The sequence below is a fragment of the Bos javanicus genome, chromosome 22 (genome assembly GCF_032452875.1).
Source record: "Bos javanicus breed banteng chromosome 22, ARS-OSU_banteng_1.0, whole genome shotgun sequence".
Taxonomy (NCBI): Eukaryota; Metazoa; Chordata; class Mammalia; order Artiodactyla; family Bovidae; genus Bos; species Bos javanicus.
The window spans coordinates 46,720,988-46,735,226 of NC_083889.1; the positions used below are offsets into that span (position 1 = coordinate 46,720,988).

General features: G+C 43.1%; 1 protein-coding gene across 4 annotated transcripts in view; it reads right to left on the reverse strand.

Moving 5' to 3' along the window:
* The window catches only part of CACNA2D3 (calcium voltage-gated channel auxiliary subunit alpha2delta 3), a 903,838-nt gene that overhangs the window by 754,680 nt on the left and 134,919 nt on the right, over nt 1-14,239 (reverse strand). The gene's annotated exons all lie outside the window — the stretch shown is intronic.

Consider the following 14,239-nt stretch of genomic DNA (forward strand, 5'->3'; position numbering starts at 1 on the left):
CATCAAGGTGACATAGCCAATCTCTTCATCACTGGAGCCTCTCCGGGGAGTGAACGAAGCTTTGGGGAATGAGGAAACAAGTTCATTTATGGTGGTGAATTAGATATCTTTCCAGTATCCATGTACATTAAAGAATGCTAATTTGATTCTGTCAGCTCTGTAGCTGGGCTGTCAATACCAGCATGTTTGAAAGAGGTAAGGAAAGTGCCGACGTCTGTTAAAACGGCAGTGGCACAGCCCTGCAGGGTGGATTTGTGCCAGGGCATGAGGATCTGAAAGACAGCAGGTACAGGAAGCTCCCCGGGGACACCCACGTGGTGTGTGTCTCTAAGCACCACCTCCAAGTCGTGGAGCTGGCCACGATACCCCAGGGTTGGTCCACAGAAATAACCACAGTACAGACCCTGTTTTATTGCACAGCAAAGCTGGTCTCTGTGTGCCTACCTTGAGTGCAAGATGCATTATCTGACTAAACTGTGGAGATCAGATATGAAAGTGATTGAGTGAGACTCTGCACAGGATGCCACTCAGTGCAGTGTGCAGGAGACCACAGTCTACTACATAAGCCTGTCTGTGGTAGGAGGCTTCCCCCAGTAGTCCCATCCTGCCTCCTGGTATGTGTGCCTTTGTGTAACATTCTTCCCATGAATGTGACTGAACCAGGTGACATCTTTCTGTGGATAGAATATGGCAAAAGTAAAATGACGCCACTTCCACAAGATCATAAGAAGTTTGGCTTCTCTTTTGCTTGCCATGTGGTAAGCTGCTCTACAGAGAGGCTCACATGGCAAAGACTCAAAGGAAGCCAACAGCCAGCAAGGAGCTGAAGCCCTCGCTCCAACACCACAGGAGTAAACTCAGAAGTGGACCCTCCCCCTGTCAAGCCTTCAGTTGAGGCTACAGTCAGGCTGATATTTGGCTGAAGCCTGTACGAGATCCAGAGGCAGAGGACTCAGTTAAGCTGGGCTCCAGTTCCTGACCCATGGTGAGATAACCAATGCTTGCTGTTTTAAGCCACCATGCCTTGAGGCAATCTGTTATATGATGACCCAGACCACACCCAGTAATGAGCAGGAACACTTAACATTCTATGGATGCTGAGGAAGACTTTGTATCTTTTAGCTGGGAGTGATTGTACAAAAAGGTATCTGAAGAGACTTACACTTGAAGTGGCCTCAGGAATGAGGATATCACGCAGACACTCAAATTCATCAGTTTAAAAAAAAGTCAAAAGAAAATGACACAAAATAATTATAGCCAGGTGATAAAACTTAAAGGGTTTTTCCTTTCTACCTTATGCTTTTCTGTATTTCCTAGATGCTCCTATTAGATGGAAATAATTCAACAAATACAGGAATATATCTTTCTATATTTTCCAGACTGTCTAGAATTTATACATCCTGCTTTATACGAGATTTTTTTAAAGAATGGGGAAGGTTTTAGATTTGGATGTTTCAAGAGAAGGCCTTTTCCAGTAGACTAAATATCACAAACAGAGGAAGAAAGAAGGAACAAAAAGAGATGTAATTTATGTGGACAACAGGAAGCTTGAAAAAAACAATGGGAAATAAATCAAGGAGGCCAGAGTGGGATCGGAGGATAGAGGGGTGTGTGTGTGTGTGTGTGTGTCTATGTGTCTGTGTGCGTGTGTGTGTGTGTCTGTGTGTGTGTGTGAGAGAGAGAGAGAAATCTATTTTTTAACTTATGAACAGTTGAGAAAAAAAAGGGGGCCCAGCAGCCAAGAGTAATGAGACGAATCCAAACCCTTCTCTCCAGCCAATAAGCACAGCTGGATGAGAGGAAAGAACAAACCTGAGACCTTCACAAATTCCACAAGTTTCCTCATCAAAAGATATTCTCATGTTGGGCATGTGCAACCACAAAAATCTGCTCTCCTTTCTCCATAGTGACATGTTTACAATGAACAAGACAGGATGAGAACTGAACTCATGATGAAGAGAGTCATATGCTAATGTATTAACCAGGAAGAGAGGCTGGCTCTGCTCACAGCCATAGAAGGACTCAGAGCAAAGGAGTCCAGGGCCTGGCTTTAACTTCTCAAGCACAGAGCTCAGATTAAACAAGCCTGGGAACACCGAGGTCAGAGGCACTGGAGCCACTTCTTCCCCATCATCCTGCTTATCCATGCTCACCACTGCCCATTGGTGAGGGTCGGTCCACTGGCATTTGGCTGACTTTCCAGCATGGTGGGGATTCCTGAGAATGTCATGTTCCTCAAAACCAGCTTGGTGTAAAGTACTGAACACTTCTGTTGTCAAAAAAAAGTGGGCAAAAGGCATAGGTGTGTGGAATAGGTGGGTAGAAGAATAGACACAGCCCCAAGCCCTGGGAGGAACAAGGAAAACAGAAAGTCTCCCCATTGGCTGACAGCAGCTTGAGCAGAGCATGGAGAGCTGGCAACCTGCTCAGGACTTGCAGATAGGATGATTAAATGCAGAAACTACTCAAAAGGAATCAACAACTGCGGTAGCTCCTGGTAATGCTAGCCTGACAGCCACGTGTCAGTCCGTACACATTCACATTATTCAGCTCCCTGTGGTTGGCTGGGTTCATGTGTCCATCCCTGGCCAATGGAAATGAAAAAGTATGGGTCATATCCTGACCAATGACTTTAAGACCCACCCAATGACCTTCCAGCTCTCTCTTCCCTGCCTGGGTGACTAAAAGTTTCATACTGAAACAAGACAGAAACCACTAGTTCCTTGACCACTGTACAGGTGAAAGATGCCCTGGAAAACTGCCCAAGTCACGGAGGACTTTGCAGACCGAGAAAATAACTCATGCATCGCTCAACTCTGGAGGTTTATTTGTTAACCCAACCTTTCTTGAACAAAATCAGACAAACGTTAACAAGGATGCTGCCACAGATGCCATCACAGGCAGGTGAGAGTGAAGTACCAGCAGCCCTCCACCTCCATGCCTGGGCTCTACATGGGTCCATGGAACTTAGACACAATGCCTCGGAGAGTCAGAGGGTGTACCCGGACTTGACTGAGATTTCATTTCAACAACTTGACAGAATAGGGGCTCAACCTAGAAACGAAGTTCAATTAGAGGGAAAGAAAGTGCCTTTTCCTGCACACCTCAATTTGTGGTTTGAAAACTGAAACCACTCCCCAGATGTCTGTATAACAAGTAAAGCCAAGGCCAACTGGCTCTTCTCTGGCTGTCTGCAATTTGGCCAAGGGAATTGATAATTTCTCATTTCAGAGAATCGCGGCATTTAGGCATGAAACAGGAACTCCAAGTGCTGAGATGACACACACGTTTCACCTCCAGTGCCAGCTCCACTGGACTGCTGGTGACTTCCTGGAGGGCCATGTCAAAAGGATTCTAGGACTGTTTCCAGGCTCAGTGGGGAAGAGTAAGGATGGATGATTAATGAGAGCTGCCAGGGGAAGGCAGAATGAGAGCATGTGAGCAGGGAAAAAAAATAGGAAAAAAGAAAACTGAGCTGACCCTAAGAGCCCAGCTATCTCATTTTACAGATGAGAAGTCAAGGCCCAGAAAAATGAGCCCAGATACGTGGTCTCAGAACCAAGACTTGAATCTTCATCTCTGAATTCCTATTTATTGTAGTTCTATTATCACCAGCTGTGGCTTAGAAAGAATTGCTTCTAAAAATGCAAATGAGATGCAGCCCTCCTGCGCCTTTCTCCAGTGTCTCTTGGTAGCTCATTGTTTCTGATCTTACATAAAAACAATACATAAAACTAAGTAACTTCTTAAAGACAGGAAACTTTTTCCAACTGATGACAAAGGGAAAGTCAGAGACTGGAAGCTTGAGAGGGCCTCAAGGGACCACCGCTGTCTTTGAAGATGAGCAGCCTTATCACGCTGGAAAATGTCTACGCCTCAGAGACAGCCAACAGATAGAGACTTCAGTCCTACCACTGTGAGGAACGGAGTCCAGTGGACAACCCGACTGATGACGGAATATTCTTCCCGGAGCCTCCAGATCGCAGCCCAACCAAGACGGCATCTTGATTTCGGTCAGTGACATACTTGAATGTAGAACTCACAGACAGACTGGACTGCTGACCAATGAACTGTCAGATCATCAATGGGAGTGGTTTCAGTTGCCAGATTGTAGGTAAACGGTCATGCAGGAATGGAAAGCCAGCCGAGATGGCAGCTGAAACATGTCTCCTGTGGGTGACTGGCAAAGCTGCATTTGAAGAATGAGGACTATCAACATGTTGTGGAGTAGTGGCAATGGTAGAAAGAGACTGACACGGTAACTCAAGAAAAGCACCAAGGTAACGGCTGGACCAGGTCAATGAACTCCTGCAACAGTCACTATACAATATTTCTATATTTTACATTTAAATAAAACAAGATTTGTGTCATAACAACAGTGAAAATAAAATCATCTCCAAGTAGAGGCTAAACAAGCCAGAGAAAAGAAATTCTTTTTTTCATTCATATTTGCAAATTCAGCACAGGAAAGTTTGCTGAATGTTGCTTTAAAAATTAAATCTGCAGTATACTTGAGGAGAATGCTAAATACAGGGAGAAAAAGGTGCTTCCAAGCTCAGGATACAAGGTCTGAATTAAATTGTGTCCACCCATGGCTCTGCCCACCTTCGAACTCAGACCAGTGGCTTCCAGTTCTGGTACAATACTTCAAAGAAAGTTTTTACTTGTCTGTTTGCTGGGGCTAAAATCTAATCAATACTAATATTTTTTACATTTTTTATTGAGGTATAATTGATTTACAATGTTGTGTTAGTTTCAGGTATACAGCAAAGTGAATCAGTTATATATATACACACATCCACTCTTTTTTAGATTCTTTTCCCATAAGGCCATTACAGAGTATTGAGTAGAGTTCCCCGTGCTATACAGTAGGTCCTTATTAGTTATTAGTTATCTGTTTTATATATAGTAGAGTGTATGTGTCATCTATCTCTCCCTCCCCTTACCTTCTAGATGTAGAAGATACTAATATTACTATTACTAAACAAAGACAACATAATAGATACCATGTATTAAGGTCTTTCCTCACGTGCCAGGCACTTTCCTAAATATTTGACATATTTAGGAAAGTATCCATTTATTTCATCAAGCAAATTCAAGAAACCTAAAATGATTTCAGAACCAGTGCCTCCAAGGTTACCATTCCCAAGCACTTTGCTTCTTATATCTTTTTATCAGCAGTTAGAATACAAAGAGAAGCCTAGGTTCGAGTCCCAGCTCTGACATTCACCAGCTGAGTGACCTTACATAAGTTCTTTTCCCCTTCTCCAAACCTTGGTTTCCTCATCTCTAAAGTGCTGACAGTAAACTGTCCCTCCTGCATAGAGCCATTGTGAGGGAGAGTGAGATCAGACACACATCTCAGGGCAGTGACCAGCAGGCTCTCCATACTGGCAGCTATCAGCCATGACACCAGCCAAAGTGACATGACCCCTTGAGTGGTCACTATGTGAAGGCTCTACCACTCAGGACAGACTAGCAGTACTTCTTACACATGGACAGCAGCTTCTTTCCCACTAAAATTTTGTCCTATGAGCTCTTTCTATAAACTTTACCAAATTCTCATGCCACAACTCAGAATATCAGAATATTAATACTTCAATACTTCCTGATTGCCAAAGCCAGCATCCTGTTCTGATTCTGAATATAAATAAATACCAACCACAGGTTTCAGACCATCAACTTCCTTCCTTTTCCTTCTTTTAATGTTATCGTTTCTAACTTGGAGCAACCAAGGAGATTTGTATTTTAAACATTGTAAAAACATCCCCAAAACATCCTTGCTCCCAGGGTGAAACCTTTTTGTGCCATCAGCTTAAGCCCAAAAATCATTATATGAATGACATGCAAACCTCTGAAAATCATACCTGCTTGGGATGGAAAAAATAACTCAGAGCCCTGGGCTCTGGAATAATCACTTAGAATACCTTGCCCCACTGACACCAAAACATTACATGTTACCTCATCTTCTGTATTTCAGTAGGATATACATTCTCAGGTTTAAGAAAAGCTTGAACCAGCTAGGGATTGGGTGTTCTTTGTCCTGAACATCAGCCTTCAATGTAAGAAGCATCATATGATTTTACACTCATATCCACCTCTGACCTTCTGAAAACAGTGACTAAATTCTGTCTGGTTCAGAAAGGATTCTTTCAATTCTCTTTTTTAAAAAAGTACTGAGTATCTGCTATATGCTAACCATGTTGCTGAAACTTGACAAGCTCTCATCCCAATAACTATGGGAGAGAGTCTACCCTGCACCTCCCATGGAGACTTATAAATGTCTTAAAACCACATTTTTTTGGTGGGGAGGGGGTTCTTTTTTTAGTTGTGTGGCACATGGGATCTTAGTTCCCTGACCAGGGATTGAACTCATGCCTCCTGCAGTGGAAGGTCAAAGTCTTAACTACTGGGCCACCACGGAAGTCCTAAAACCATATATTTAAATAGGCATGAATAACACAGCACTCGAGGTCCTCGCTTGTCATTGCCTCCACTGCAACTCCTATAAGTCACTGTCTTTAAAGAGTATTCATGGCGGGTTATTTAAGGAGGCTGAGTACACATTCCACACCAATAATATCACTTCGCAAGACCTAAGCTGTGAGAAGTAAAGATACACAATTGATTATCAGTGAGTATGCAAAGACAGTGCTTCCTAACTTCCACTATTTGAGTTGCACTGCCACAACTGAGAAGTCTGAACACCGTCTGCAACACCTGTTTTTTAATAAACGCATATTTTTCTTCTTACTGGCTACTTTAGCCTTACCCTTAAGCCCAAATGACAGTGACATCATGGTTGTGCTAGTTATTGTTTTCACATTAAGATAAACACCAACCCATCCTTGGTCCATGCTCAGAGCAAGGCTGAGATGAAGTGTATAAAGGACCAGGCAGAGCCATTGAAAATAAAGCTGTGGACTCTCTCCACACTCTTCTTCTAAGGGCTGTTCTGTCTGTTCTCGTGAACCACTGAAACCAAGTATCTGCTGATTGGGTGACTTGGTGCCAACAGCCCCTGACATGGCAGTGGAACAAGCCAGGCACAGATTCATGGTAGGGAGAGCTAGCAGGCAGTCTGGTCAGCTGCAGGTCACCCATGTAACCACCCTGCCCTTTGCCAGTGGTGGTTCTTCCCAAACTGGAATCTAAAATAAGGGCTTACACTGACTCAGCCAACATTCCTCGCTCCAGCCTTGAATTCTGTTCCTTATCGGTGCCATCACTTAGTCAGTCACCTACTCAGTCATTCAGCCAGTACCATTATTACACGAAAGACCTTTGTGTGAGAATGGAGACCCTGATGGCAACGAACTGACCATAATGCCCTGTGAGATGCATGTGTAAGATGTTTCACTGGGCCCTTGTGTTTGGGTTCCTAAAGAGACAGCCAACTGTGAGCTGGCGATGCAACAACAGGGTCCTCTATTCTTCATAACTATAATCCAAAACCTTTAGCCAGGAGGCAGAGTAACTTCAGGTAACATTAAACCTCAAATCCAAAACCTATGAATTCAGGAAACTGGCGTTCTTAGGAAAGGTTAAAACCCTCCTTGATGTCTCTCAACCTTAACTCCATCTTTAGTTATCTGGAATAACAGCCAGAAAAATATCATTAAATACATTATTGACAGCAGCTAGAGGGCTATCCAATTCCAATTATAAGAAGTATTACTGAGATCTCATGTTCCAACATCTCTCAGATTCATTTCATGTATCATAGCGGTGGCTAAATAACTTTCCGTTTCTGTAAGGCTCAGACCAAACCGAACCATTTTCTGGATTTGGCAACAACTGAAATTTTCCAGGAGTCACTGATTTAAGCCCCAATTCTCTTAGACCTAAAAACTTTTTCCACTGTTTTCAACATGATTATATGTAAGAAAAAATGGCTCATATTTTTCTAATTCCAATGTCCTTCATTCATCAAATGCTTTCACTGAGAACTTTTTGATATCTAAGAAGGTACTTTAGTTTTTTATAAGCCTTTAAATTCCACTCCCCCTCCTTTGAACTAGGAAGCTGCCTTTTTTGCTAAGAACAAACCAAACTTGAACCTTATAAGGTTTTAGGTCGGTCTGAAATTTAAACCTCCTCAAAGTACAAGAGGGTTCTAACCCAAGAGAAAAATTATGCTTTCTTCTCTTAAGTATGTTTTTTCCATTTGTCCCTCTTCTGCATATCAAAATGAGAAAGATGCTGTTGAGAAAGATGATGCAGCTCTTAAAAATGTGCTCTTTAAGCAATGAAATCTTCAACAGACTAAGAAGTAGAAGGCCGTAATTTAATTTGCCCAAGTGTTCCCAAATAAAGATTTAAATAACAGTCATGTATCTCTCATAGAAGCTGGTATAAATCTACCAGCACATTGAGCCCATTACAAACTAAAACACTGGATAGAAACTCTGCTCAACATCACCTATAGGCTTCTCTTCCATTTCACTGTTAATAGGAAAAAATCTGAAAAAAAAAAAAAAAAAAGACAAGGACGAGACATTAAACCTTTTCCACTCCTAAACTGAAAGATTATTCTAGGTCCAAAGAAAAAGATGAGTATGCCCCCTTCATATCTCAGCCTGTGGGACAATTAATGCATCTTAGAGTTCAAAGCCAAGTGACTTATACTTCATTCTGTCCTAAGCGGTTCTGATTCTCAAAGAAAAAAAAAATCACAGGCATCATGATTATTCTTCATCATTACACATGACACACTAAATAGAATCTTTCCCTTGCTTCCTTTTCCAACACAAGGGCAAAAAGAAAAAAAAGCTCAAAAGTGATAGGAGGACAGGAAGTAAGAGCAGTTTCCCAAAAAGCTGGAACTACAATCTTTGTAATCAGCTGAGGACAGCACCCACCACATCTGGGTAGGCACCAGAGCCGATGACGCTAATTATGATTGAGCTGGATGAATAGCAAATCTGTTACATTGTGGCTGGGCAGCAAGTGGGTGAGAAACACCAGCATCCAGGACATGCTGCTGGGTCCTTTCCTTCTGTCTGTACAGATGTAACATAGAAGGAAGGCAGTGACGTCACTACAGAAAGGCCAGTCTCCTACAAATACGCCAACGGATTCACGTTAATAGCATGATTTAACAAACGTCAGGTAACATGCAAGAAAATTACAAAACAAAAGCAGGGCAAACACCATGTAATGCGACAGGGGACAAGATTCCTGCTCTACCAGGCACATGTATCATACATGCCTTGCACACATGGTCACTCAGTGTCATCCTGATCTCCGCAAGCTTCATACGGCAGGGCTGTGTCCTCTCTGTGCAGTTTCTGGGGACTCGCATAGAAGGAATCAACAGGTGTTTGCTCAATCTATGAACTGGTGAGTGTGAAAACCACCCTCTCAGCCCGAGTGAGTCGTGTACCATCCTGTCACATCCTGCTTCATTGACTGAATTCAGCACCTAAAGTCCTAGAAACCACAGGTGCTCAAGAGAGCCAAGAAATCTCAGTTGCACTACCTGGCTTCTAATCTTGGCATCAGTTCCTAGTTGTGTGGCCTGAGACAAATTACATTCCCTCTCCATGCCTCAACTTCCCTCTCCTGTGAAATGATGATAAAAACAGCACTTAGCCCACTTAGATGCTCTCATAAATAACTGAGATAATCTATGTGAGACTTAGAAAAGTCTGGCAAACATGAAGCACTCAATACATGCAAACTATGTCTATTTCTTTTACTACTCTGGGTCAGCAGACAGTCACCAACCTACAAGCTTCCAAGAAGAGGCACAACTCTCAGTAACTAAAATTAACCAACCACATTCTCAGGGATCAATATAAACTCAGGTAAAAATAGTCTATGGAATAAAAGAAGCAAGCAGCATGAAGATATATGCATAGCATGTGCCGCATTTGTGTCAGAACAATAGTAGTAGCTCACACACAGGGTGTGCACACATGTGGAAATACAAGAAAAAGTCTGTGCAAAGTCAAATTTAACACAATGGGACTGGAGCCAGGGAGGTCTAAAGGAACTTTAGTGTTATCTGTAATATTCTAAGTATAAAGCAAGTGAATTCCTGAATTGTTTTCCTAAATTATCATTAAAAAGTTAAAACAAACCTTTAACATATATACCAAAAATAAAAATGAAACAAAAAAGAAAAATTGCTTCCTCTGGCAATACAACTGCAAGGGAGCTCTCCACGTGGTTGCTGGAGTAGGGAGTTGTAATTACATGGATAATGACTTCTTCTTGGCTGTATCACAGGCTCAGCCTGGCAAGGAATCTTCCTGCCTTGTCATTAGTCTTGTGTCCCCAGCACTGATCAGAACTATGCACAGAGTAGGTGCTCAGCATGTGTCTATAGACTGAAAGACTGCGTTTAAGAAAGATTCCAAAATCCTTTCAGCAATTTGATAAGGTCTTTCGGTTTTCAGTATCTTTTTTGAAAGCTCAAGTGCATTTAGTTATTTAACTTTCAAAGTATGAGTTCTGATTAGTCAAGAGTTTAACCACTGCATTTAAATCATAGATATTTGGGAACTCTCCCTGCCAAAACAGTGTTCCTTTTATTATGCACCTCCCCCCATCTCACATCGTGACCTTGAAGGCACAATAAATAGCCTTCTTTCCCTATCCCATCAAGGCCTGAGATTGTGACATGATATGCAGACATGGTCGACCGAGTCTTGCGGGCTGAAGCAAACACGTCAGCAAAATCTACCCATCGTTGCTATAGATTTATGTCAGTCCAGCAATTATACAGGCTGTCATGGGTTCTGGGAACACGCTAAAGTGAAATATAGAAGAATTCCTTAGAGAGCAGCAGCAAAAAATCGAAACTTCTGCTTCCTTACACCAACCCTCTCTCCTGGTCTAAGGTCACAAGTCCCAAGTAGACCCCTATGGGCTACAAAGAGCCACCCATCTTAACTGCTTATTGCTGCTGCTGCTGCTGCTAAGTCGCTTCAGTCATGTCCGACTCTACGCGACCCCATAGACGGCAGCCCACCAGGCTCCCCTGTCCCTGAGATTCTCCAGGCAAGAACAAGGGAGTGGGTTGCCATTTCCTTCTCCAATGTATGAAAGTGAAAAGTGAGGGTGAGTCATATTCAAGCACCATGAGGGATCTGTGCAATTTCTATGGGGGAAGAACAGGACATGTCATACATTACAGCATGTTGTCCCTTAAAGCATTTTGGCCCATAGACCTGATTTTCCCCCTCCTTAAACCGAGGGTAGAATGGTGCTAACTCTAAGAACCAGTCTCACTAAACACACAAGACAAGGGAGCCTTCTGAACTCACGCTGCCTATGCTGGTGAGAAAGACTTTACGTTTTCCTCAACTCTTGCAAAACAGGTGAGTGAGGAGTTTTTAAATACTTTTCCAGCCACAGAAGGACTTTTGTGGTTGAAAAGTCCTGTGCCCAGACCAGGCGGAGTAAGGGTTCCTATCAGGAACCTTTCTCCACTCTTATCATTAGGCCCCACGACGTGCCTCGAGTACCCACTGTGTGCCAAGACTTTTGCAAGACTCAGAGGGTTCAGCAGGACAGGCTAAAGGTCCAACAGAGGAGAAAGACAGCATACCTGAAATTAAAAATTCAGCTAATTCCCATGGTAGCAAGTGCCTAGAAGAAATCTAGGTGCCAAAAAATGAAACCAGACTCGAGCAGTAAGTAAGAAGATAAGCTTGAGTTGTGTTGGTTCCTAAGCCTTTTATAAGAATTAAATGAACTCATTAAAGCATCCAGCTTAATGTGAAGCCTCAAACTTGAATATCTCATTCCAATTCCCCCTCTAGACCAGAGAGCTGGAGAGAGATGCTGAAATAAACTGCTTAACTTACTTGAATGAGCTCACTGCTCAGGGGAATGGGTAAATTACTAAGCCATTTATTCTTCCTAGAAATAAAACTGAACATCTACTATGTGCCAGGACACAGGTGCCAATATTATGCCCTCCCTCATGCCGCTTATATTCTAGTGGGGAGACAGACAGAACGGGAAATGAGTTCAGGTTTCAGATAAAGTTACTATGAAGAAAAAGATGGAGAGTTTCATGATATGGACTTAGTCACTAGGCAAAAGATACAAGATTGCCTGGTCAGTGCAAGCTCCTTTACAGCGATGACATATGAGCTGAGAGCTGGGTATGAGCCAGGTCGGGGAGAAGAGTGGTCAAGACAGAGGGAATATGAGAGTGAAGGTCCTGAGCAGAAAAAGGTTGACGCATTTAAGGAAGGAAAAAGAGTGTGGCCAAAACCTTGCCGAGCAAGAGGGAGAATGAGCAAGAGACATATTCTAGGAGCTTTATAAGCCAATGGAGGAATTTAAGGCACTCAATTCTAGGTAACTGGTCCCCAGAGGAAAAAAAGAGATCAACGTGAAAGGTTCCAAAGAATGACATCTCAGCACAGATATGGTAAATACAGTTTCTGTTAGAAGACAGACAAGTTTGTCACGGGCTGGTTCCATATAAGAAATGGCTCAAGCAAGTCAGTAAATGCTATTGGATTCAGTTCTTTTAAGAAGTTAGGGCAAAGACCCAGGATACTCAAAGAGGACAAGGAGAGAACATATTCATTCAAGACCTCTTTGCCCATATATTACTGAATCTAAGCAGAGCAGCTGGTCCTGAAAATTTCTGAGCACTGCAAAAGCTGAGTGGCTAGAAAGCAGCTCTTTGCTTAAGCAGCTGCAAATTTTGTCTTTTCTCAGAAGACCCTGTTTTGTAGCTACATCAACGTATCGGCAGGCTTCTGTTTTACTAAATGGACTTATAATTTTGTGTGTTCCCTCCACAGAAAGTCTTTATGATATATATTCATGATGCTGACATTATAAAAGTTACTTGAGAGGACTCTCGCAGTCACTGCAAGTGCTTCCAAAGGCGATGGCTCAGGCCTCATAAGGCCTGAAAACAAGCGGCTGAGTTTCAGCTTAGCTATTCCCTCTGGGAGGACATTCTGCAATCACACCGCATAGTAAAAGCACTTCTGGAGCCAGCTCTCCGCACAGCAGAGATGAAATCTCACTGATGTGGCTCAAGTGAAAGCATATTTCAATTTTTTTGTTTTGGATGATTTTTTTCCCTAATAAATCCATATACTGCTCTAAACAAGATAACCGAAAGAACCAAGGACTCATAATTATGGATTGTGTCTCCATCTGCTGTGATTGTTTCTCTTTCCATTACAGCTTTCAGCTCTGCCTGATCTCCCTCCATATAAGTGGGCCATTCTGGTGGCCTATTAGGTCCACATTACCATGCCAGACTCTATCCCATCAGCTTATCTACAGGGCAGAAAGGATATCTTTGTCACCATTTTCAGCACAGAAGTCCAGGGTAGGCTCTGATTGGCCTAGTTTGAGTCACAAGCCCTTTTCCGAGGCAATTTCTGTCTCTGGGGAGATCTAGAACCTTGGTAGACCAAGCCTGGGCATTCTTCCCATCTTTGGCTGGAGCTTAAAGGGCTCCAGCATCAAAAGGAAGAAGGAGATAATCCTCCAAGAAATGCAAAGCTAGGAGGCAGGAAAGCACAACAATCAGGTTAATACTTGAGTCACTTCAGTTCACTGCGGTGGACTGGTTGACAAGGTTATGTGCTGCATCCAGCGGAGAAGGCAGTGGCAGCCCACTCCAGTGTTCTTGCCTGGAGACTCCCAGGGACGGAGGAGCCTGGTGGGCTGCAGTCCATGGGGTCGCTAGGAGTTGGACACGACTGAGCGACTTCACTTTCATTTTCATCCGTTGGAGAAGGAAATGGCAACTCACTCCAGTGTTCTTGCCTGGAGAATCCCAGGGACGGGGGAGCCTGGTGGGCTGCCGTCTATGGGGTCGCACAGTCGGACACGACTGAAGCGACGCAGCAGCAGCTGCATCTAAACACGTGCAGCTGAGTCCTATGGACTCCTCCTCCCTAGCCAGCTTCGCCTGGAGCTTTGCGATTCTCTGAGTTTTGCTTTCGTAGGTTATTTATTATTAATCTCTCCTCTCTCAGGTGTTAGAAAAGTGTTCAATCAATACTTTCAAACCCTTACACGACCGAGCAGAAATAGAATCACTTACCTCTAAAGCCATCCGAAACATTCTTAATCAGGTATTTTATATTGGCTCTTTCTCCTGCACTGAATGCTGATAGCATAAAATCTCCTCCTTCCAAGTGTAAAAGGAAAGCCCTGCTACTCGACTGTCTCAAAGGCAAACCAAGTTTAATGGTGAAGGTGAATTCAAGCCATGAGCTGGGTTAGAGTCTAACCTACCTTACTT